The sequence below is a fragment of the Sphaerodactylus townsendi genome, linkage group LG09, assembly GCF_021028975.2.
Source record: "Sphaerodactylus townsendi isolate TG3544 linkage group LG09, MPM_Stown_v2.3, whole genome shotgun sequence".
NCBI classification, from domain to species: Eukaryota; Metazoa; Chordata; class Lepidosauria; order Squamata; family Sphaerodactylidae; genus Sphaerodactylus; species Sphaerodactylus townsendi.
In genome coordinates this window covers 24,667,451-24,692,269 of record NC_059433.1, presented here as the reverse complement: position 1 = coordinate 24,692,269, position 24,819 = coordinate 24,667,451, and positions in this window count along the sequence as shown.

Sequence of the window (24,819 nt, the reverse complement as noted above, 5' to 3'; positions counted from 1 at the left end):
GAATGAAATAGGTATGAAGGTGTTAGTTTGATGGGATTTCCAGACTAACAGTGCAATCTTCCTGCAAGAAAACACCACTGAATAAACCTGAGTAGACCTTGGGCCTTTCCCCACTTACCGTAAGCCCCGCGCTACTTGAGGAGAGTAGCGCGGGGTTTCTCCTCCCTCCCCACGGCAGGGGCGGACACAGCGCAGCTGCCCCGACGCTGCCGCTGTCGCTTTAGCCCCGGCATCCCAGGCGCTGTTCCGAGCAGCGCCTTTTGACGACCCAGCACAGAAGCTGGGTCATAGGGGACGCCTAGTAGCCTGGGATGCCGCGCGCTGAGAGCAGCGCGCGGCATAGGGGGGATGGAAGGGAGTGGGGAAAGGCCCCTTGGTTTGCTTAAGCTTGCTCTCTAAGAATTTCATCAGTCTGAGCCAATTGCCTTCCCCCTATTTAGGAATGCACTGTAAATCACCAAGCACCACTTGCCCTGGGCCTTCTGTCAAAGGGTAATTTTCCTCCCTATTTGGACTCTCTGGTTAGTTTAAAATTATGTAGTACCTTTATGCATGCAAGATTTAATTGCCCCCCTTTCAATGGCTTTGCTGGGTCATAGAGAGCAGCAGTGGCGTAGTGGCTAAGAGCAGGTGCACTCTGATCTGGAGGAACCGGGTTTGATTCTCCGCTCTGCCGCTTGAGTTGTGGAGGCTTATCTGGGGAATTCAGATTAGCCTGTGCACTCCAACACACGCCAGCTGGGTGACCTTGGGCTAGTCACAGCTTCTTGGAGCTCTCTCAGCCCCACCTACCTCACAGGGTGTTTGTTGAGAGGGGGGAAGGGCAAGGAGATTGTAAGCCCCTTTGAGTCTCCTATAGAAGAGAAAGGGGGGATATAAATCCAAACTCTTCTTCTTCTTCTTCTTCTTCATCTGCTGAAGTTACCTTTTTCAGCCAGGTGATGTCCCTGCCCCCTTCAGTCAGTGGACTCCTTAGTACGTATGCTTTTGCAATGCCCTTATGAGTCCCAACTGAGGCTAAAATGGACTGTACCATGTTTTAATAAATGTGTCATGCCCCTGGAGTGTTCAGTAACGAGACTCTGTTTCCAGTTGATTTCTTTATTATGAAACAGCATCAGGAATAAGCATTTAGACTTCTATTGCCTGAACTAAGCATAACCAGCAATGCACCCTCCATTATACCCCACATCATCCCCACATCACATAACACAATCCCTGTCTACCAGTTCCCAAGGGGGATGGCACTCCTCCAGTCGCACAATTCAGAGATGAAGCAGCCCCTCTCCAGATCAAAACAACCTACATTCCTCACGATTGACAGAACTACAACAGCAGGTGCCTAATGAGCTGATAAGGCATTGCCTGGGAAGCGAAGTGAGAAAACACAACCACAGCAGGGAGGGGGAAGGAGAAGAGAAAGGTTCCCACATCCCAGGCAGGAGACAGGAGACATGGCAAGCTCAAACATGGGATCATCATGACAACATGGCTCATGCTTTCTTGAGCAACTCTGGAGCAAAAGTTTCAGTACTTCTTAGAAAACTCTGACCCTTATTGTGTTTATTTTGTGGCTTGTTTCTTAGAGGCTGAGGGCAAGAGTCAAAGGGAGGTGTTCTTGCATTTTATGGTTTTGTTGTTCAAGGCCTTGGTCTAGCAACAGGAAGGAAGGAAAGAAGGAAGGATTAATTATCTCTGTTTAATCTATCACTTGCTCATCCGGAGCACAAATTGAAGGTTTTAGGCATTATAACCCCCATTTTTAAAAATGTGTTTTCCTGTGGATGGATTTTACAGGGCATTTTGCTGTTTTGTTTGCTTGCTTTTTAAATTGCAACAATAAATTTAGAGTGTAAGATTTGATTCATTTAACCGAAAAATGTTGAAGACAGCAATAAACATCCAAGAATGCCACACATTACTACAAAGTTAATGGATTACTGAGAAATCCCAATGCAACTCGTAGGCAAAGTGAAGCATCATACTGGTAATAAAGTTTCAATAACAAGTAGCACATTATATCATTAATAATAAATAATTATGCAGTAAAATATCACTCAATAAAACTGATACACTGGAGAAATGACAAACATAATATGTCTATAGTAAATCATCTGTGCACATCTTGTAAAGTTTTCTTGCATTCTTTCTGTCCCCCCACCCTTAGCCTCTTCCAACACCCAGAAAGACTATTCCTGGGATAACAGGAGGTTGTAACCTGTTTCCTCAAATATAAGACATCCCCGGAAAATAAGACGTAGCAGAGGTTTTGCTGAAGTGCGAAATATAAGGCATCCCCCAAAAGTAAGACGTAGCAAAGTTTTGTTTGGAAGCATGTCCGACGAACAGAACACAGAAAAATAAGACATCCCCTGAAAATAAGACATAGTGCATCTTTGGGAGCAAAAATTAATATAAGACACTGTCTTATTTTTTGGGAAACACGGTAGGTTCAATCGCCGGCATCTCCACTTACAAGGATCTGGTGGTGGGTGATGTAAAAGACCTGTGATCCTGGAAAGCCACTGCCGGTGAAAACAGAGGATACTGACCGTGATAGAAGAAGAGTCTGACTCAGTAGAAGCCATCCTTAAGGTGGGACCTGGAGATCTCTGAGAATTACAGTTCATCTCCAGACTACAGCGATACCTTATATACTTGCGTATAAGTCTACTTTTTCAGCACATTTTTTGTGCTGAAAAAGCCCCCCCTTGACTTATATGCGTGTGAGGGTCCCACCTAATTTTTGTGTGGCGTTCACCCTCTCCTGTCTTCTCTCTCTCCTTCTCTGCCTTCCCCCTTTCAGCTGCTTTCTCTGCCTCTGCTTCGCTCTCCTCTGCCTTCTTTTCTAACTCCCCCCTTTCAGCCGCTTTCTCAGCCTCCTTCTCTGCTTCGCTCTCCTCTGCCTTCTCCTCTGCCTTCCCCCTTTCAGCCGCTTTCTCTGCCTCTGCTTCGCTCTCTTTTGCCTTCTTTTCTAACTCCCCCCTTTCAGCCGCTTTCTCAGCCTCCTTCTCAGCTTCGCTCTCCTCTGCCTTCTTCTCTGCCTTCCCCCTTTCAGCCGCTTTCTCTGCCTCTGCCTTCATCTCGGCAGCTGCCAGCCCCTGGATCTCGGCGGCTGACAGCCAGTCGACCTGGGTGAGCTGGACAAGCTGCAGGATGGAGAGGTCAGTGGCAGAGACCTTGGGACTGGTGAGATGGGGGGGTCAGTGGCAGAGACCCCCAAATAGCGCCCGACCATATTTATTTTTATTTTTGAAATTTACCAGTAGCTGCTGCATTTCCCACCATAGACTCATACTCGAGTCAATAAGTTTTCCCAGGTTTTTTTGTAGTAAAATCCTTGACTTATATTCGGGTCAACTTATACACAAGTATATACGGTAGTTCTCTTGGAGAAAATGGTGGGCTCCATGGCATTGTATCCCACTGAGGTTCCTGTCCTTCCCAGGCCCTCCCCCCCAAATCTCCAGGCGTTTCCCAACCTGGATCTGGTAACCCAACTTCCCCATACCCCACTGGTGACTGGGGGAACCTGCCAACCCTAAGTATAAGCTAGCTTTATGAACTGATGTGTCATGGGAGCAGCAGTGGCGTAGGAGGTTAAGAGCTCGTGTATCTAATCTGGAGGAAACGGGTTTGATTCCCCGCTCTGCCGCCTGAGCTGTGGAGGCTTATCTGGGGAATTCAGATTAGCCTGTACACTCCTACACACGCCAGCTGGGTGACCTTGGGCTAGTCACAGTTCTTCGGAGCTCTCTCAGCCCCACCTACCTCACAGGGTGCTTGTTGCGAGGGGGGAAGGGAAAGGAGATTGTAAGCCCCTTTGAGTCTCCTGCAGGAGAGAAAGGGGGGATATAAATCCAAACTCCTCCTCCTCCTCCTCCTCCTCCTCCTCCTCTTCTTCTTCTTCTTCTTCTTCTTCTTCTTCCTCTTCTTCTTGCAATTTGAAACAGAAAAAAGAGAGTAAAAGGTTGTATTAACTTTGGACACAGTATACAAATGGAGCGATGGGAGAATATGTGGTTGAAGGGTCTTAAATTTACACTGTTCCACTCTGAAAGAGAACTTTTATGAAATGGTGTAATGTTGGTATTTTGTCACCAGAGAAATTGGCAAAAATATATAACAGTGCTTTGAATGTGTGTTAGAAATGTGAACATCATGAAGGGTCTTTCCATCATTTATGCTGAACTTGTAATAAATATTTTTAAAAACTTGGTATAAATACAGTCACCAATCCAGAAGATTGGTAAAGACTCAAATGCAAATGAAACCAGAGGCTTTTCTTTTGGGTCTTATGTGTAGGCAGTTTATACATGACAGCGGAGGCAAGATTATTATGTGCTCAGAATTGGAAAACCTCATCCATATGTACAATAAAAGAGTGATTTGTGAAGATATTGAAATTGTTGGAGATGGCTAAGCTTCCTTCTATGATTGGAGATAAGACCATATCTAAATTCATTGGTAATTGAAAACCCCTGATTGACTGGGTGTCGTGGGTTTTCCAAACTGTGTGGTCTGGCAGTTTTTGCTCCTAATGTTTTGTCTGCATTTATGGCTGGCATTTTCAGAGGCATGTCACAATAAGATGTGCTTCTCTCTGCAGCAAAATGTTGAGTGATTGTGTGGTGGGTTATATGTTTTATCCACCTGAGAGGTAGAGGTATGAGTCACATTTTCATGTGTCCAGATAGAGTTTATTTGCAGCTGCACTTGCAATTGCATTAGCCTGTGTCTGGGTGGAGTTCATTTCCAGTTCCATTTGGTTCTGGTGTTTTTTAGTACTGGCAGCCAGGTTTTGTTGATTTTCATATTCTCTTCCTGTTGTTGAAACTGACCTGGTGTTTGTTGATTTCAATGACTTCCCTGTATAGTGACATAGTAGTTGCTTAAATTTCTGTCTCTTCAAATAAAATCCAATGTCTGGCTTGGTTTAGAGCATCAGCTACTTGGTGTTCTCTGATGGATAATGAAGCACACATCCACTTAAACCTCCAAGAGTTAATACCCATATAATTTTCAAAAAACTGTTACAAGTTCCATAGACATATGTGAACGCATTATTATTTATTACAGGACAACAATCTGGGTATCCACTTAGCCTCCCGCCCCCCCCCCCCCCAAATACTTTGGAGGGAAAAGGACTGTGTTATCAAAGGTGCCATAGTTTGCTACCCTGCCTTTAATGTGTTAGCACAAAGCAAAGCAGACTTGGAACAACAATGTGGATCAAAATTTTAGTATTGGGGGGGGGGGGTTGAATATATGTTGGTGTTCCTGAACATATAATAGCTGGTGCTCTGGTTTTGGACATCTTTTTGAGTTGGGTGTTTAATGGGATTGCACAGAAGTGCTACAGCGCCTATGCGAAAAAAATTGGATTGCCCTGCACCATCATTCACCACATTCAATTTCCACCTGGAATACTTTTGTTTGTTTGCAATAGTATGCAGAACAAATGCAACTAAAATGACAAGGAGGCAGATAAGAAGTGCATCATCATAAGCCAATGTTATGGAATAAGTACCAGTTATTGGAATTTATTATGGACTAGCGGGGCCTGGCCACATGTTGCTGTGGCAATTATCCTTCTCATCACAGTCTGCAACCCACACAGATGTCCATGTAGGTCCAATGATCCTCAGCATAGCCTTTTGGGGTGGTCAAATGGAATCTCTCTTTCCCTTTTCAATTCACATTGTTATATGGTGGTGTCTTGTTTTTTTAGTATAATGTCACCCTTTCCATTCCACAACCAGTAGGCTGCCCAACCATTGATAAATATCATCTGTCTGTGGATAACTCCGCAAATGAAGGAGTTGCATCTGCCCCTGATAAAAGCAGCCAGAGAATGGTGAACTAGTGTGGACTACAATCCTTGTGTCCTTGTTGGTGTTCTGCTCCTTATACTGCTTTGTTCTTGACCTTTGAACTTTGTTGTTTGGATTTACCCATGAACTTGTACTGTGACCTGGCTTGTGCTTTCCGGATTTGGTCTCCTGTTTTGCTGCTGGACTGTGTTGACTGTGGACTGTGCCTTGGGCTATACTTACTGCCTGTTGCCCCATGTGCTAACCTGAACCTGGACAGGTGGACTTGATGGCATGGTGCTCCATTGAGGTCCCTATTTTCTCCAGGCTCCATCCTCTAATCTCCAGGAGTTTCCCAGCCAGGATCTGGAAACCCTCCTGGCCCACAATCCCCTGTGGCAGCCAGGGGGGACCTGACCACTATAGTCTAAGCCAGGGATCTGCAACCTGCGGCTCTCCAGAAGTTCATGGACTTCAAATCCCATCAGCCCCTGCCAGCAAGGCCAATTGGCCATGCTGGCAGGAGCTGATGGGGTTTGTAGTCCATGAACTTCTGGAGAGCCGCAGGTTGCAGACCGTTGGTCTAAGGCCTATATCACCTTCTGCCCTATTTTTAAAAGTAACTTCTGTCTTTTCACCCTCTGCATGTGTTCAGTTCTTGTATTCTCTTTTCCTTAAATCCTTAAGTCAAGATTTTCAAATACTTTCTACTCATACTGATCCAGCTTCTCATTGACAACACGAACCATGCCTATCTTGGCCTTTCCTGAAGCCTCAATAAAACTGAAAGTGGCTCCTTTTCACAGACTGATGATCTGACCATACATTCATTCAGATTCACTGGTGAAGCAAGAAAAACCGGGCTCACTTTCGTCAGCATCAAGAGGTAATGGGATATCAAAAGGACCAGATGATTATTTTATTCAATTATAGGTTACTTAACCTGAACCCTTAAGTGCCATAGATGAGAGTAAAAAAATGGCCTATATTACATGTTGATGGAGATATATTAAAGGATGAGGCAGTATAATGGGGCCTGAAGTGCTGAATAGCACAGAGGTTTTTTTGCACTCATGGACATTAATATTCAAAGTTCAAACCAACCTTCTAAACACTGTTTACATCAATCATTTTGAAGGGGGGGGGATCTTATCTGCATTCTGCTCTGCTTTCTTCACCAGTATCTGTTCAACAGGATCTGCTTCATCATCACCAACTGCATCGTTTGTGAGCGTCATTATATTTTCAACACGGGCCCTTTTCCGCACAACCGAAATAAAATGTATTGAGGCCGGAAATAAAGCATTTCCTGAAAGGAGTTCTGCATAGGTTTCCCCCCAAAAAATGTTTTATTTCCAGCCTCAAAATGTTTTAAATGAAATCCTCTATCGTAGGGACTCTTTTGTTGAAACGTTTTCAAAATGTTGCGCGTATCTTTTAAAAACATTTCCCACAACTCTCTACGGTCCCCAGACTTCCCCTCCTGTGCCATTTTCTGAGCTCACTCCATCATTGCATGTTTATTTCCATCATTGATACTTTGTACACCAGAATGAGCACCGCTACCTAATTTCATTGTAATGCCCATCTGTGCTTGCCTGCAAAGTGATCTTTTCTGCAGATACCACAGGTCTTTCCAAAAACTGGATACTGTCTGGATCTGTGCCTGCTTCTACAGTGAGCAATCATTTATATAGTCTTTTGCAGATTCATTCAGAGTGTTTTGCGCTGCAATGTTCCATGCTGTGTTGATTTTTGCACGCTCTCTTGGCTCTGAGATTGCCTGTCTGATCCAGTTTGCTGTGGAGTTATATTGTCTTGTTTTCCCTCCAGACATACAGGCTGACCTCATCCAGTTCTGCAGCTTGGCAACTTATGATTTCCTTTTCCAAGTTAAAATCAAGATCCTTGGCAATCTGTTTTTTTAAAAGGCCTCAATCCCTAATTCCAATTATAATTTGATCCCTTGTGAGCAAATCTCCAAAATGGCATGTCTGGCTTAATGGTCTGAGATTGACAATAAAAGATTCAAAAATTTTCCACCTCTTTTTTTCCCTGAGTTCTCATGTGCAACTTATCTCTCTCAAGGGCTTCATTTACTTAAGGGCGGCAGTGTTCCCGACATATCTCCAGCAGTGTCATAACTATTTGCAGCTCTTCACTGAGTTGCAATGTGTTAAATGAATCAACTGTCTCTGATCTAGCAGGGTTTAGAAAGCCTACGTTTTGTTCACGTAGGAGCAGCAGTGGTGTAGGAGGTTAAGAGCTCGTGTATCTAATCTGGAGGAACCGGGTTTGATTCCCCGCTCTGCTGCCTGAGCTGTGGAGGCTTATCTAGGGAATTCAGATTAGCCTGTACACTCCCACACACATCAGCTGGGTGACCTTGGGCTAGTCACAGCTTCTTGGAGCTCTCTCAGCCCCACCTACCTCACAGGGTGTTTGTTGTGAGGGGGGAAGGGCAAGGAGATTGTAATCCCCTTTGAATCTCCTACAGGAGAGAAAGGGGGGATATAAATCCAAACTCCTCCTCCTCTTCTTCTTCTTCTTCTTCTTCTTCTTCTTCTTCTTCTTCTTCTTCTTCTTCTTCTTCTTCTTCTTCTTCTTCTTCTTCTTCTTCTTCTTTGTCTCCATCTTTTGCTTCTCCCTGGTGAATTTCAACTGTTTTGTGTCATGACAAGGAGGTAATCACACAGTGAGTGAATAACCAACCAGTAAACTAACTTTATTGTAACCATCAAGGTGCATCTGTAGGAAACTTGCACTAGCTGCTAAAAACAGATGGGACTAGAACTGGTGAATAAAAAGTAATCTTGTCCAGGGTCAAGTCGTACAACATAATGTTGCTGCCACAGGGACTTTGTATGGCATATGCTCCAGAAGTTCTATGCATCCCAGGCAAACTGGGACTGTATTCTGGTTGTGATCACAGTGTTCATAGAAAGGCGGCTCCAGACTTTCCCCTGTGCTGTTTTGTGACGTGAAATGGCCTTGGAGAGCTGCTATTCACTCCATGGAAAACTGGGGTTGCCAGACCTCGACTGTCAATCACCACCCACGGCAGCCAGGAAAATTAAAAAGGAAAAATGCCACCAGCCTCTTCACTGATATGTCACAACCCAGAAGTGACAATGGGTAGAAAACACTAGAAACAGTATGATTTTACCACAGAGTCACTGGCGATTCCTAGAGCTACCCATTATCATTTCCAGGTTGTATGCAGAAATGATATAGTTTCACCCACATGTCCCTACTTCCCCACTCGCCCGCTTTGTAAGTGGTTGGACCCCTCCCTCATTAGTTCTCCCATGGGTGGCTTAGAGAACAAGAACTGGAATGACACTGCTCCATACAAAATGGATGTCTCTCCGGGAAGTGTTGGGATTCCATTTTGTGTGTCAAAGCATGGATGGGAAGGTGGTTATCAGTTGGACTTTTCCAGTGGCCTAAGCTATCTGTTAACAAAAGTGGTTAACAGATCTCTATTTGTCCATCCTAAGGCGAGAGAATCAGTGCTCCAAGCTGACCTTTGCTTATTCTAATTTACAGCCATCTCAGCACTGATCTGCATTCATCACAGCCATTAATCAATACTCGGGAAATAATTCAAAGCATTCTCTGGCATCCTGATGGACCATCAAACCCCCCCCCCCTCTTCTCTTTTGTTTGGACCCCAGAAAAACAACCAACTATTTTGTCTCTGGCTTCCCTGCCAGCTTATCTCACAGGGCCTCAAAACACATTTTGGGGTATAAATATTAGTCCTTTGGCTATTCATTGTTTGAGTGTCTTGGGTCCATGTGCACACCCCCACTTGTGTGTCGGCTCTTTTCCTTTTGCTCCTGGAAACACTGCCTGTTTTCCTCTTCAGCACTGCCTCTGTTGTACGCCCCTCTCTGCAAGATGGGTAACTATTACTGCCTATCCCAACAACCTTATCCAATTTCTACTTTTTCTCTCTCTGTCTTGCATGCCTTGTTTGTGTGCTTGCTTAAATACATACAATTTTGGTTTTCATTATTTGTGTTAATAAAATCCTTCCTGGTTACAACAGTCTATTTATTGAAGAGTGCTCACCAGGACAGTCTCCGTATACATGGGTCATTTATTCCAGTTACCTCCTCTCACTTTCTCCAGCTAATTCCCACAACTAACTGCGGAGACTGCTGTCAGGATGCTCTTGCTGGGAGGGGGGAAATGTCTGGGAGTGCTTTTGCTTTTGCAGGTGCCTTACTATCAACAGTGCTGGCCTTGCAGTTCTGCGGCTGGGAAGGGCCTCCAGGCTGGACACTTCTGACACTCTCTGTTCCCGTGTGGGGGTGGGGATTATGCTGTCCATATTATCAACTGCTTGGTGCCTTTTCGCCAGAACTGTCTTCTTCCGTCTCTCATATGTCTTCAATAAAATCCTTGAAAACCTACAAGCGTTTTATTGTCTGAGTGGGGGACTGACAGCTGCCTATTTAAAGTAACAGCTTCTCCATGCATGCCACAGTCACAATTGGAATATGACAGCCATGTACCTGGGAGCGTTGATCTCCCAGAGATTGTGTCCCTTTTGTGAATTACTTTGAATTGGCTCTAAGAGGTTGAATTCCAGCACTTTCCACTGTGGCGAGCCAAAGGCCCAGTATACTACTTCATTTATTAATTAGCTCTATCTTGAACATATAAGAAGAGCCCTGCAACATCAGACAAATGGTCCATTTCTAAACCAACATCATATTCCCCACAAAGACCAATCAGCTATCCTAGTAGGGCAGGAAAGCAACAGCCACCTGCATTGATCCCTCTCCCCCAGCAACTTTCAGCCTCTAAATGCAGAGATTCGGCATCATTGTTTTTTCCCATCATTATTACCTTTATTGGCCCTTCTGATATGTTCAAGATAGAGCGTAGTAATCTGGAGGTTCTATTTTCAGCCATCATGCCTAAGAGCCATTTACCAGATCTAATCCCCCCATAAATTTCTCTAATCCTCTTTCAAACTAGTATAAAAACCAGCAGCATAGACTCCATTTAAGCCAATGGATTATATTGTCTCAAATCTTCAACTCATACGTACATTCTAACTGCAGGTAAACTATCCCACAGATCAACAGTTCACAAAGGACTAGGTTAAAAGAAAGAGCAAGTTTTACTGTGCAGTTCAAGGGGGGGGGTGTTAAGCTGCATTGGAAGTGGTGGAAGGGTTGTACTGGTACCCATGCCAAAGTGGCATGGATGCAGATGCAGTTACATGGGGAGCAGAGGGGTCAGATGACCCAGGCGCCACTTGACTGGGTAATGTGAGGGGACGCATTGGCCACCTCCCCCGCCCCCAACAGGCCTCCCTTCCTTTCATGACTCATCACCCCACAATCTGGCCAAGGTCCGAAGCATATCTTCCAAAAAGTGATGCAAAGAGCCAGAAGAAAGTGCCTCCCCTCCTCTTTATGGAAAAGTGGACCCTTCCCCAGAAGGCCAGAGTGCTTCAGTTGGCCTCCACACATCTCACAAAGTCATGTGAAATGCTGCCGTGTGGCATGCCCTGAAGTGTCAGCCGCATGGCCTTGCCCTCCCAGCTCTCTGAAAAAAGGTGTTCCCCTTCCTGGAAGGGTGGAATGCACCAGCCATCCTCCACACACCCCGTAAAGCTGCATGGAATGTAGCTGCATGGCATGCCGTGGAGAACTTGCTGCCCATCCCTATCTCCCTAGTTTTTTGCAGAAAGGCAGAGCCCTCCCCAGAAGGTGGGGGTGCACCAGTGAGCCTCTGCACACCCCACAAAAGCACATGGAGTGCAGCCATGTGGTACACCCTGAAGCACTCGCCATTGAGCTCTGCCTCACCTCTCCTGGTCTCCCTTGGCAGGCACCCATGGCTGGCCTCTCTATCCACCCACCACTGATTTCTCACCTAGGAAAAGGTATGTGGAAAGGTGATTTTTTTTTGGAAGCGTCACTTTGAGGGGGGTGGGGGCAGAGTTTCAGCACTTGCCCTGGGCACCATATTCTTCCAATAGGCCCCTACATAGGTGCAGGCACAGAAAGACTTACCTTGGTGGTTGGCCACCACAGTGCCCAAACCTGAAAGCTTGGTCTTGCAGCAGTGTACCTCTGCCTCAACAGCCTCCACTGGCATGGAGGGGAACATTCCAGGGGGCAGAGCTGACATTAGTCCTTCAGCTTTTGGCCTGGGAATGACCCCTACTCCTCCAGCTGATATATGCCACCATTTTTGGTGGAATACATTGGGTTGGGGGATGGTGGAGTCTCTTTCTTTGGAGGCTTTTAACCAGAGACTGGATGGCCATTTGTTGGGAGTACTTGGATTGTGTGTTTCTGCACGGTAGGGGATTGGACTGGATGGCCCTTGTGGTCTCTTCCAATTCTATGATTGTATAATTCTAAGTCATTGTTCTGCGGGGATTTTTCAGACAGCTGCCCCCCCCTTCTGACGCTGCCTGAAATCCCACTGGAGGCTGCCACAGCACCATCCTCAGCCACCACTCAACCCTCCCCCTATTAGATTTAGTTTAGAGTCATGGATCTGCCCAGTAGTGTGTGTGAGTGCAGTTTATAGAAACTTCCCGAGAGATAAATGTAAAAGGTAAAACTTACATTTATTCAAGCATCTCCAGTTCACAGCTTTGTTCCAGGAAAAAGGTAGATAGAAAGAAACCCTAGTCTAAAGAGATTACTTTCCCTACGACAAGTGGGCACAACTAACGCGCCATCACGTGTGTGCAGGTGAGAGAACGCTACAGTGGGAAAGCCCCACTGTGGCAGGCTGCCATTGACCATGCGCTCAGGTCAAAGGCTAGAACAGAAGTGAAACCAGCATGGGGAAGAAAGGAAGTTAGTGGGCGGTCTCCTGGCCCAGACAAGGAGGGCAAACAAGAGAGGCAACATCACAGTTAGAGTGAGATACACAGCACCCCCCAGTGTCCAGGCATGCAGAAGCCGCTTATTCCAACACCCCCCTCCTTGGATTGGGCTGTTCATCTCTCAATAGCCATGACTAGGTCTTGCTTTTCAAGAAATGGCTGAAGCTGGTAAAGTAGATGAAACTAACATATGGCACTCCACATTTCAAGCGGTATCTGGTCATCCATCTGTAAAAATGGATCTTCTAGAATCCCAAGGCTCCTTAAAGGGGATGTGCAGCCCTACTCAGAGTATGTTGACTCCCAAGGAGGCTGAACTGTTAATCCCAAACTGGGAAATCCAGAGTCAATAGATGAGAAATTAAAATAGTAATTTTTGTGTGTGTGTGTGGGGAGAGAGTAGATTTGCGCTCTGACTTCGAAACACCATCGGCCTATAAAACCACTATGTTTTGATTGCTTGCCTGCTATATACTGATGGCAAGAATGTAATTTTCTTTTTTCTTCTCGTTGTTTTAAAATGAATGCTGGATCCATTTGAATTTTAGAGGCTGCCTCGTACGTGGCATTTTGGTGTAGAGAAAATAATGTGAACCATAACAAGTGACAAATGCCCATATTTCATCTCCTTTGTATATGCATACAGTAAAATAGGCATGGCATATTTATCAGATGGGAGACTGTAGGTGTTTTTTTCCTATACTATAGTAAGATCTACATAGGAAAACCACAGTGTGAGAAATGACTCTGAAAAGGGCTGAAAATACACAAAATGGTACTTTGATGCCTTTCCAATGCTACCTGGATACAATACAGTGTCCCTATCAAATCTAAAAAACCATAACACTCTTACTGCTCTTACTAAAAAGGTAAAGGTTGACCAGGATGAGGAAATAGCTCACCTCCTGATGGCGGAGGAGCAGGCTGCTTACAGAAAAACCAAGGAGAAAGAGAAGTCGTCCTTGGATAAAAGGAGGCCAGATCAAGACGGGAAGCATGATACACAAGTACCAGGTCATTACTGACCCATGGGGTGACATCACATCACAACATTTACTAGGCAGACTTTGTTTATGTAGTGGTTTGCCATTGCCTTCCCTAGTTACCTACATTTTACCCCCAGCAAACTGGGTACCTATTTTACTGACATTGGAAGGGTGGAAGGCTGAGGCTCATTCCGCACATGCAGAATAATGCACTTTCAAACTGCTTTCAGTGCTCTTTGAAGCTGTGCGGAATGGCAAAATTCACTTGCAAACAGTTGTGAAAGTGGTTTGAAAACGCATTATTTTGCGTGTGCGGAAGGGGCCTGAGTCAGCCTTGAGCCAGCTACCTGAACCCAACTTCCATTGGCTGATTCCGCATGGGCCAAAAACAGCAGTGTGAAAATGATGTGAAAATGGTGTAAAAGGGTTTAAAACGGTGCAAAAAGATTATACTGTTTTCACACCACTTTCACACCGCTGCTTTTGGCCCATGCGGAATCAGCCATTGGGATCAAATTCAGGTCATGAGCAGAGCTTTGACTGCAGTGCTGCAGTTTACCACAATTTGCCACGGGGCTCCCGACACTCTCACTAGACAGCAACATTCAATTTGAATTCATGTTGTTGTGTAAATCTGTAATAAATACAGATAATAATTTTTAAATAGCTTGTTGGGAGTCCTCCATAAACCTCATCATTGTCCATCATGCTAGAATAGAGCGTTTCCCACTGAGCAGGAAAACGGACTCACTCAAAATAGCTTGGAATGCAAAACCTCTCAGGAAGCCAGATCTTCATTGTTTCTCCTGCTCAGAATTATGTGGCTTGAAGCCAGTGCTTTTTAAAAACGATCTTATCTTTCTGGGCACAGATTTTTAAATGTTAATTCCTCCCTATGCAGGTTATTGAACATGATGGTATCTTCCCTCATTATCTTTCCGGACTCCAGTACTGTTTGGGAGGGAAGCATCATGTTGCCCACTCTCTGCAATGCTGGATTAAGCTTCAGAAGGAAGATCAGCAACAGCAGATCTGTACAGTATTGGGGTGCTGAAGTCACAGAAAGTTGAGGACAGCTGGGTGGAAAAGGAAAATGGAGGAGGGGGGGAGAACGGGAATTAGTCTGTTCAAGCCCCTAACTGTCTTGTTACTCTACTCTATTCCTCCGGTTTTCGGAGTCCCCCCATCATCTAGGGGACCCACTTTTGTTACTGTCTTGTTCCCCCTTTTTTTGGGAGGGTTTAATCTGGGGTGTTGCTGATGCCATTTTACTGAATTACTGCTGCGTTTTAAATATTTAAACTTTTAAACTTACATTTTAATTTAATGGGGTTTTGTTTATATACTGTATGTGGAATCCATGTTGTACACCGCCCAGAGCCCTTTGGGGATTGGGCGGTATAGAAATCCCATAAATAAATAGATAGATAGATAGATAGATAGATAGATAGATAGATAGATAGATAGATAGATAGATAGATAGATAGATAGATAGATAGATAGATAGATAGATAGATAGATAGATAGATAGATAGATAGATAGATAGATAGATAGATAGATAGATAGATAGATAGATAGATAGATAGATAGATAGATAGATAGATAGATAGATAGATAGATAGATAGATAGATAGATAGTAGGGAAGGGCATCCCACCCATCTTTTTCATAATGCATAGGGTAAAGGAGGTAAAATGCCTCCTCTGTGTTAAGATTTGAGTTTGAGTCTATATAAACAACATTCTGCTTACTGACCACAGCTATCCACCATCAACAACAGGGATACAGAAAAGTACATCTACAAAACAGTTACAGAACAAGTAGAAAAATGTATGTTCTGCTTAATTATTGGAGATTCTTTGGGCTTGATATTACAAGGACTGAGTATGTCTAACTTTAGATAAACACTGCAATAAACAGTATACATCAGCACGGACATATGTTGTTCAGAGATTACGGGTGAAAAGTAGCATTTCTCTAACAAATAGTTCTGCTGGCTGAACAATCCTTTGTCATGTTGGTGACACAGACTGGCAACACCAGTTGTTAAATTAAACACATGGTTGTTAAATTATTTAAATCCCAGCACTGGCTTGGCCCTAGCTGTTGGGGTGAGGGAAGTGAAAGGCCTCATGGGAAGAAGGGGAGGAGATGGGGCAAAACCAGCACCAGCATAGAGGAGGCCAGGGAAATGGCAGAAGGTGGAAAAGAAGCCTCATTCCTAGAGGTTGCCAGGAAGACTCAGGGTCAAAGGGGGTCACAAAGGAGAACAGTGGAGTAACTGTGGATCCCTGCCACCCACTTCTGCCTCAGCTACCTCCAATTAAAACTGTGGTGGCGAACCTTTGGCACTCCAGATGTTATGGACTACAATTCCCATCAGCCCCTTCCAGCAAGGCCAATTGGCCATGCTGGAAGGGGCTGATGGGAACTGTAGTCCATAACATCTGGAGTGCCAAAGGTTCGCCACCACTGAATTATAACAATACAGCAACACATGATCTTCTGATTCATGAGGGGCCGGGTTGAACAGATAGTATGACATACCCCTGCCCCCAGCAGCCCCAAGAACACATACAGAAATAATAATCCTAGCCTACACAAAAATATATTATTTTGCTTTTTGCAAATTATGTACAATAGTTTCTCAATCAGAATAAAATGTATGCAGACATTACAATTACCTTCACAGTTTTTCAAGCGTGAAAGAAAGGAGAAAGGGTCTCCTTTCTGACTGTTTCAGGCAATTTTTCTTCAGTTTCTCGCCCAGCAGGGAAAACATCTAGAAGTGTGTTTGGTTAGGCCACATTTCTTTTTTCATCGGAAACATAAGAAACTGTGAAAGGGGGAGGATACTGAAAGTAGCCTGGCATTCAAGGGCGTGCTCTAATTGCACGCATGTATTGCATAAACACACATATCATGCATAGCACATCCTGCCTTCGAGACTCTGTGATGTCACCTCTAAGAGCGATGAGAATTTCAGGTATTCTATGAAGCAGTGGAAGGAAAGTTCTTGGGTTTTAATGTTACATTATTTTTGGCAGCCTTTCAAAACAGGGCTGCTCTCATGACCATTAGCTGAAGCACCACACAAAAGATGCCAAACTCTTCTCTCTTTTTTTGCAGCCATTTGGATTTCTCTTGTTCCTGGATAATTGTGAAGAAAGTTGGCATCTCTGTAGCATCACCAAAATGGGGTGGGGGTAGGGTGGGTGGGAATGAAAACAGAAAAAAGAGGAATCCAATGGGGGATTATTATCAATATACTGTTTTAAATGGACTAGCTTTCAAGACTTAATGCTTCCAGAGCATTGTGCTTTATTCAAAGGTTTTAAATAAATACATTGTGCAAAATATTGATCCTTAAAACATGTCTTCTTTGAATTTTTATGAAATATCAATGAGATTTTATTAAAGTAGTTTTCCGTGTGCGCTTAAGATAAAGCCTGAAACCATTGGCCTAGTCCACACAAGCCTGAAATCGGCCCTTTCCCTTTCCACTTTACCGGCTTATGCTGCTGCGACTACTGCCCCTGGCAAATAAGCCGTGGTCCGAAGCGGTGCTCCCCCTGACGAAGGTCTGGCTACGAAGCGTGACAAGCGCTATGCTGCCCCCTTATTCTGGCCTCCTAACGTCCCTTCCAAGTAAGGCACATCATATCTGATGCTGAAGAAACAGCACCTTCTGACTGCCCCACGCGGGGCAGTGGGGAACACGACCCTGGGGCAGAAATTGCTCGCGCTCAGAGTAGCGCGCTGAAAAACGTAAGTGGGGAAAGGCCCATTGTTTGCAGGACATTTGCAAAACATTTTCAGTCTCTCCCCCACCCCAATTTGTCTGCACTAGTCCCTTCAAAATGGTTCCTGGTTGCCATTTTGGGTTTTTTTCTGGGTTTTAAAAATTTCTCATTGGAATTAATGCTTCCATGCCTCGTGCTGCAATTCCCCATAACTCATGTAATTGAAGTTTCAAAGATTTAACCCCCCAAAATAAAAAATAAAAACAGAAATGATTAAAATAATCAGGTGAGGAGGAATGGATGGAACTCAGTGATGCGATAGAAAATGGCACCAAGGAGAAAGTTCGGGGACAGCCGAGGGGCGTGGAAAATGTATTAAATAGATCACACAGCCATGAAAACATTTTGAAAACTTTTCAGGTTATAGAATCGTTAAAAATAGGATTCACATGAAACATTTCCGGGCTGGGAATATACCAGACATCACCCAATTATTTTCTTCCCCTCCCCAATTAAAATTTTAGTTGAAGGGAATCAAGTAGAAAACAGCTTGTTTCTCTTCAACCTAATGTCCATCAAGAGCAGAGAAGGTTTTTGCCTCTACCCTGCCCTCATTCACAGCTCAAGGCTAGTACATATATTCAGTTCTCTGTTGTTCTATAGGAAAGGTTTACCCCTTCTTAGGAATGTCCGCTTCAAGGTGGAACCTAAGGATCCCCTGGAATTCCTACTTATCTCTAGGCTACAGAGATCAACTCCCCTAAAGAAAATGGTTGCTTGGAGGGTGAAATCTAAGGCCTTATGCCCCACTGAGGTCCTTGTTCTCCCCAGGGTTGATCCCCCAAATCCCCAGGAATTTCCCAACCTGGGTCTGGCAACCTTACCCCTATTACCCCACCGGTGGCCAGATGGGACCTGGCAACCTTACCCGCTTCTCAGAATGAGAGGGGAAACCAATATTTCTGCATAACTAATGGTGATTCCCCTGATTATATGGGAAAAATTAGTCTCAATTGTGGGTAATATTCCCACTAGCAATTTGCCTGTGATCTGTTACCCTGTTTCCCCGAATATAAGACATCCCTGGAAAATAAGACGTAGTAGAGGTTTTGCTGAAGTGTGAAATATAAGGCATCCCCCAAAAGTAAGACGTAGCAACGTTTTTGTTTGGAAGCATGCCCGACGAACAGAACACAGAAAAATAAGACATCCCCCGAAAATAAGACATAGCGCATCTTTGGGAGCAAAAATTAATATAAGACACTGTCTTATTTTCGGGGAAACACGGTAGCACAGGGAACAAGCTGAATGCTTGCAAGAAACTGTGTAGGGAGAAATCTTCATCTAGTCCTGAAAGAAAGATGCTCATATAGTTGCTTGTTTAGACTTAAACCTGAGCATGGAGACAGCAATATTTTACCCTTTCTTCCCTGTTCTCTAAGAAGAAATTCAGGAGAGAACTGTGGTAAGGGAATGCATGCCTCATGAGATAAGCCTTTAACCCTGCTTTCACATACTTAAACTTTCATGGGCACTATCTTCCCTCAGGTGAAAGCTTAATATTTATCTGCCTGCTAAGTGAGTTTTCACAAAACAGCAGTAAAGCAAATATAGGAAAGCAGCTGAAGTCGCCAGACATAGGAGGAAGTATTATGTATGGGAAAGGAAATTATTTCTAAAGTTTGTGAGACAATCACAGTTCATATTTCCGGAGCCTTGAATGTTTGTATAATTTGAGGCATTTTGACACCAAGTTAAGCACTACTGTGGCTAAAGGAATGACCTATGAGATAGAAAATCTCTGGTTCAAATGTCACCTCAGCCATGAACTAGTAACATGATTCTAGGTCAACCACTCTCTCAGTTCTCTGCCTACAACTTGGGGGTAATTCTATCATAGCCAATAGATTTTGAGCAGTCTTTATTGCCATGTAAATGATGTGTTACTCATTATTATTATTTGTATGTTGCAGTGCATGACAAAAAATTGTGCTAATTTTGCTTTCAGGCAGTTAAAGGCAAAATCAATGAGTCCTCCAAAGAAAATTAATGTACCGAAAGAACTAAAGTGTACACAAAATGAAAAAAAAGAAGAAAAAACTGTGATAAATGTGCAAAATGAGGAAAAAACGATGAAGGATAAAAGTTGCATGATATTAAAATGTGTTCCTTCTACAATCATGTTCAGGGAAATCGCTTTTTATTTATTTTATTATTTATTTATTTATTTCGTTACATTTATACCCTGCCCACTCCCAACCAAAGTTAGGCTCTGGGTGGCGTACACGGATTAAAATATAATAATACAATACATACAATAAATATGATTAAAACCTAATAATGTCTAAAAATACAATCTCTTGATGGCAGACAGCAAAATCCTATGTAGCCTGTATGATGTATCTCCCCACCGTGACAGTCTGTCAACTCTATCCAAGGCTAAGGAAGGCCAAAAAGAAGGCCGTTAATGGTTGACAGTTGGTAGTTGGGAGACCAGCAACATGTAATAATGGACAGAGGGTGGCCTCAATCAAAAGCCCAGTGGAACATCTCTGTCTTGCAGGTCTTGCAGAATTCCTTAAGATCCTGCAGCGCCATGATGTCCGTTGACAGAGAGTTCCACCAAGCTGGAGCCAGGGCTAAAAAAGCCCTGAAAAGGCCAACCTAACTTCCTTGGTGTAAAGTTGCTGTCTAGCCTTGGAAGGTTTCCTTCTGACCAGGTTGGCGGTAAGCCCAGATTGGGGAGTGTTCTCTTATCTGTATCTCTTGTTTCTTTTGCCTGTCTGTGTGAAACTGCTTCAAGGAGGTTTTGGGTGAGAACTATGGATGTTTATGTAACTTTCTTTCTTTCTTTCTTTCTTTCTTTCTTTCTTTCTTTCTTTATTTATTTATTTATTTATTTATTTATTTATTTATTTATTTATTTATTTATTTATTTATTTATTTATTGAGCTTATATACCGCCCCATCCCCAAGGGGCTCTGGGCGGTGAACAGGTGAGGAGCCCGTAAAAGAGGCTGTTCGAACGTTGGGGGGGTCAGTTCCCGCATTGCTTGTGATTGACTTAGAATGCCAGCTCAATAAAGAACTTGAAAAGTTACTTTTGGCCTGGACTTTACTGGTTCCTTACACTTGGGGCCAGGGACCACCAGGAGATTACTGTTAGGAGACCAAAGTGTCCTCCTTGGGCGATATGGGGGAATGCAGCTCTGAAGTTTCATGTGGTGTTGAAAAGTGCCATCAATTTCACAGCTGACTTATAGTGACCCTGTAGGGTTTTCAAGGCAAGAGACATTTTGAGGTGGTTTGCCATTGCCTGCCTCTGCATGGGCTGAGAGAGTTCTGGGAGAAGTGTGACTGGCCCAAGATCACCCAGCAAGCTTCATATGGAGGAGTGAGGAATCGAACCTAGTTCAACAGACTGGGGTCCACTGCTCTTATCCACTACACCAAACTGGCTCATAGGCAGAGCATAAAGCAATGCTTCTTTTTCCTCTTTCATTAGTACCAATTCCTATCCAGCTCCATTTTTGCAACAGGATGGGGAAAGAAGGGGCACATTTTTCTTCTGTGCCTCTTTGAGAGGGCAGGAAAAAGAAACAGAGTCTGAGGCCCCTTCCGCACATGCAAAATAATGCGTTTTCAAACCACTTTCACAACTGTTTGCAAGTGGATTTTGCTATTCCACATAGCTTCAAAGAACACTGGAAGCAGTTTGAAAGTGCATTATTCTGCATGTGTGGAATGAGCCTGAAAAAGAGAAGTATGGAAATGAGCTGATTAATTTTGTCTTCTGGATACAGTGTATATTTCTTCACACATTATGGAGCTCAATGTATCTCTGCCTCCTCCCTTTGAAGCAAGAGAGAATGTGGAGCAAAAGGAAGCTCAATGGGCCGGACATGATTATATTTCAGACCCTATTTCCCTTTCTGTATTTTCCAGTGGAAGCCAAAGAAGAAGGATATATACAGTTCCCAAACTTGGGTTGAGAAATACCTGGAGATTTTGGGTTTGGAGTCTGAGAAGGGTGGGGTTTGGGATGGGAAGGGAAGGGAAGGGAAGGGACTTCAATGAGGTATAATGTCATAGAATCCACCTTCTAAAGTGGCCATTTGCTCAAAGTGAAGAGATTTCTGTCATCTCTGTCACCTGGAGATCAGTTGTAATCCCAGGAGATCTCCAGCCCCCACCTGGAGGTTGACAACTGTAGGAATATAATATCAGAGCTAGACCAGTGCAGTAGACTAGAGACACATGGAGTTTTCAAATTGTTGCTCTGCCCTGAAGTTCACTGGCCAATCTAGGGTCAGTCACTATCTCTCAGCTTGCCTACCAGGACCCCCTTCTTATGTTTCTAAAAGAGGACAATAGTTTGAAAACAACTGCATTGTAGTCTCTTCCTACATGACCTCAGTGGGGGAAGAGCCATCTATAGCAGCTCCTGCCCTAGGTAAGTAACATCAGAAGGGGCCCAAAGGACTGTAACAGACTGACCAATCCTCTAGCTTCAGCAGGGCAGGTAAGTATCATTTAAAATTACAATTTCATGGCAACAAAATAATTAAAAGATTTCACACTCACACACATGGACTTAGCACATGTCCAATCCCGCATATCTGCATTACTAGGCAGCTAGAAATCTAAGGATAGCTTGGAGAGATTAACCACACCGGAGTCATAATTTAGCCATAAAAGAAAATCACATCGTCGAAGCTGTACCAGGCAAGCCGCTTTGGAGAGCCAGCATGAGATTGGAGATACTACTCCCAAGGAAAAGCTGCCACCGTGTGAATTGTCATTTCAATTTATGGCTGCAATAGCATAGCCTGCATGAATTCCATATGACTCAATAACATTCGATTATTTCTGGGAGCTGCACAGTGAACCAGCATCAGAGTCCTGGTGCTAAATGCATTTAAAAATGGCAATCATTCCCTTTTCTTCTGTGGGAAACGATGATTTGAAATGCCATCTTTTCAGGCTACACTTAACAACGTCCTTGTCACTATTCAGCACAGTAGGCCACAGTTATTAATTTGGGATTATTATTATTTTTATTTTTATTTGACATTTGAAAGCAGGTAATCTTGAAGCATGGGTGTAAAACATGATTGCACGTTCCCTGGTGTATTTCTGTGAATTGATCTCCTATTTTTATTAATTGCCTGTGTCACACTGAGGAACTCTCCCACACCTCCCCTATACCCATAGGCAGGAATGTTTCCTAGTTCTTTTGTGATTCATTTCTTCTGATCATCTCTCTGATCAGCTTTACTATACATAACCGGGGGGGGGGGGTATTGAATTGTCCCACCCCTATACCTCACTAAAGTAAATATATAACTGAACCAGCTTCAGGAACTGAAGTGACCTTCCTTTCTCTCTCTTGTGTTTGATCTTGAAGATTGTCATCCTACAGGCTTTTCAACCATAAAACATCAGCATTTTATTAAATTCCTCAGGGGAATGGAATAAGGGCAGTAAGAAATTTGGTGAGAAAGAAAGAAGCAGTCTTTTATACAAATATTGGTCCTTTCAGCTCAACACAAATAAGACATCCTGGGGACATATTTTAAAAAGCCACCTCCTCCTTTTATGTTGGGACAGCACAGACAATAAGGACATCAAAGGAGAAAGAGGCTTCCCCTCCCCCCCGCCCACCATTTCCTCCCACACAAATTTAAAGCGCTTGTGCCCAACATTTTATGGAGCTGCAGTGATTTTCCGCGCCTGCAGATATTTGCTTAAGGTTTCCCTGGGATGTTTGCTCTGCAGGCTCCGTTGCTGGACACCTTTTCAGTCCCAAAAGTCCATGGCTGTACTCAGCTTGTTCTGCCCATTCTGGTAATATATAGTTTTCCGTTCTTTATTTTTGATGAACTGTTTTTGAAGGCATGCAAACACAATATGAAAATTGGCAGGGAGAGGAAACTGACAAGAGCGCTTTAATGTTTGGGTGGGAAAAATATGATATCTTAGCTCCTGAACTCTGCACAGCAAGAGGAGATGACTTGCAGATGACTTGGGGGAAAGGGTTTGTAGTTTTGCATCCTCAAAACAGGATGACTTGAGCTGAAATAAGACATCCCGGGGACATCTTGGGGGGAAAGCTGTTCAGAATTCCTCCCCAAGACACCTTTTTTTCTGTCCTCAGGATGTCTTATTCGTGCTGTGCACAATGGACCATTGAGATGTTCTTAACAGAAAAAACAGATGGCTGTTTTGACAAGATTTCAGTTTGATTTGTAAATTCTTTGTAATAAGGTAGACTTTCTTGTTAAACAGCTTTGACTCAGACTTGTGTAGACTGGTGCCTTAAACCTAGAAGCAGCAGAGTATTCACCCAGATCCCTTTTCCCTTCAGAATTCCCCAAACTATAGGGAATCTACCATACATTTAGGGGGAAATGCACCTCAGAACTAGGGTTGGGAGTTCTTTGAACCTGTGCGGAATGGCAAAATCCACTTGCAAACAGTTGTGAAAGTGGTTTGAAAACGCATTATTTTCACAAGACATTTAAATTCACAAGACATTTAAATTCAACTCCTCTTGCTCAGCCAATTCCCTTTGTTCTACACACACAGTTTAGGAGATGAATTAGTTCATTTTTAAGAATCTAGGCTAGGAATTCTTCTTTCCCTAGAATTGTATTCCCCTCTTTGGCTATCGGGTCCTTTTCCCAAAAAACTCTTTTCTTGCTAAGGCCACGGGTCTATACACAAACAGTAGATACCTCTAAACCGTCTGGTTCCAAGAAATCCCCCCTCTGAGTTCTAAACTCCACCCACTTCCAGCATGTCACACACAGGCTCTGTAAGGCTCAGTAAGGAATTAACCCTTCACAGTCAGGTTTTTTTCCCTGCCTTTTGCATGCTCCTAGCTTTGAAATAGCATTATGCGAAGTGGCGTTTTTATACACCATTTTCCTTAGGACCATCACAGCTTCATCTTTTAGTTTGTTCATTCAGGAACATCTTTGCACATAGCAAAACATACAAGAAAAAGTGTCTCGTACATCTGCTGGAAAAATATTGGTCCTTTCTGCACAGCCGTAACATCTTTTTCCTATGAGTGCCAAACTTCACAGCTGTTGAAAAGCTGTTGGAAAACATTTTTTTAAAATTCTTATCGGTAAAATAAATTGCTTCCATATTCCCACCACAATTATAACAGAACAAAAGAAAATAATTTAATTACTTTTTTCAACTGTTCAATTTTTCAGTAATCAGGGACAACTGATTATTTTGCAGATTTTTTACTTTCACTTCTGAACTGCATTTATTTTATTTTATTTTTATTTTATTATTTGATTTAATATACCGCCCTATCCCCGAAGGGCTCAGGGTGGTGAACAATATAATATATATAAAACATACATATAGATTAAAAGCAGTTACAGTCTAAA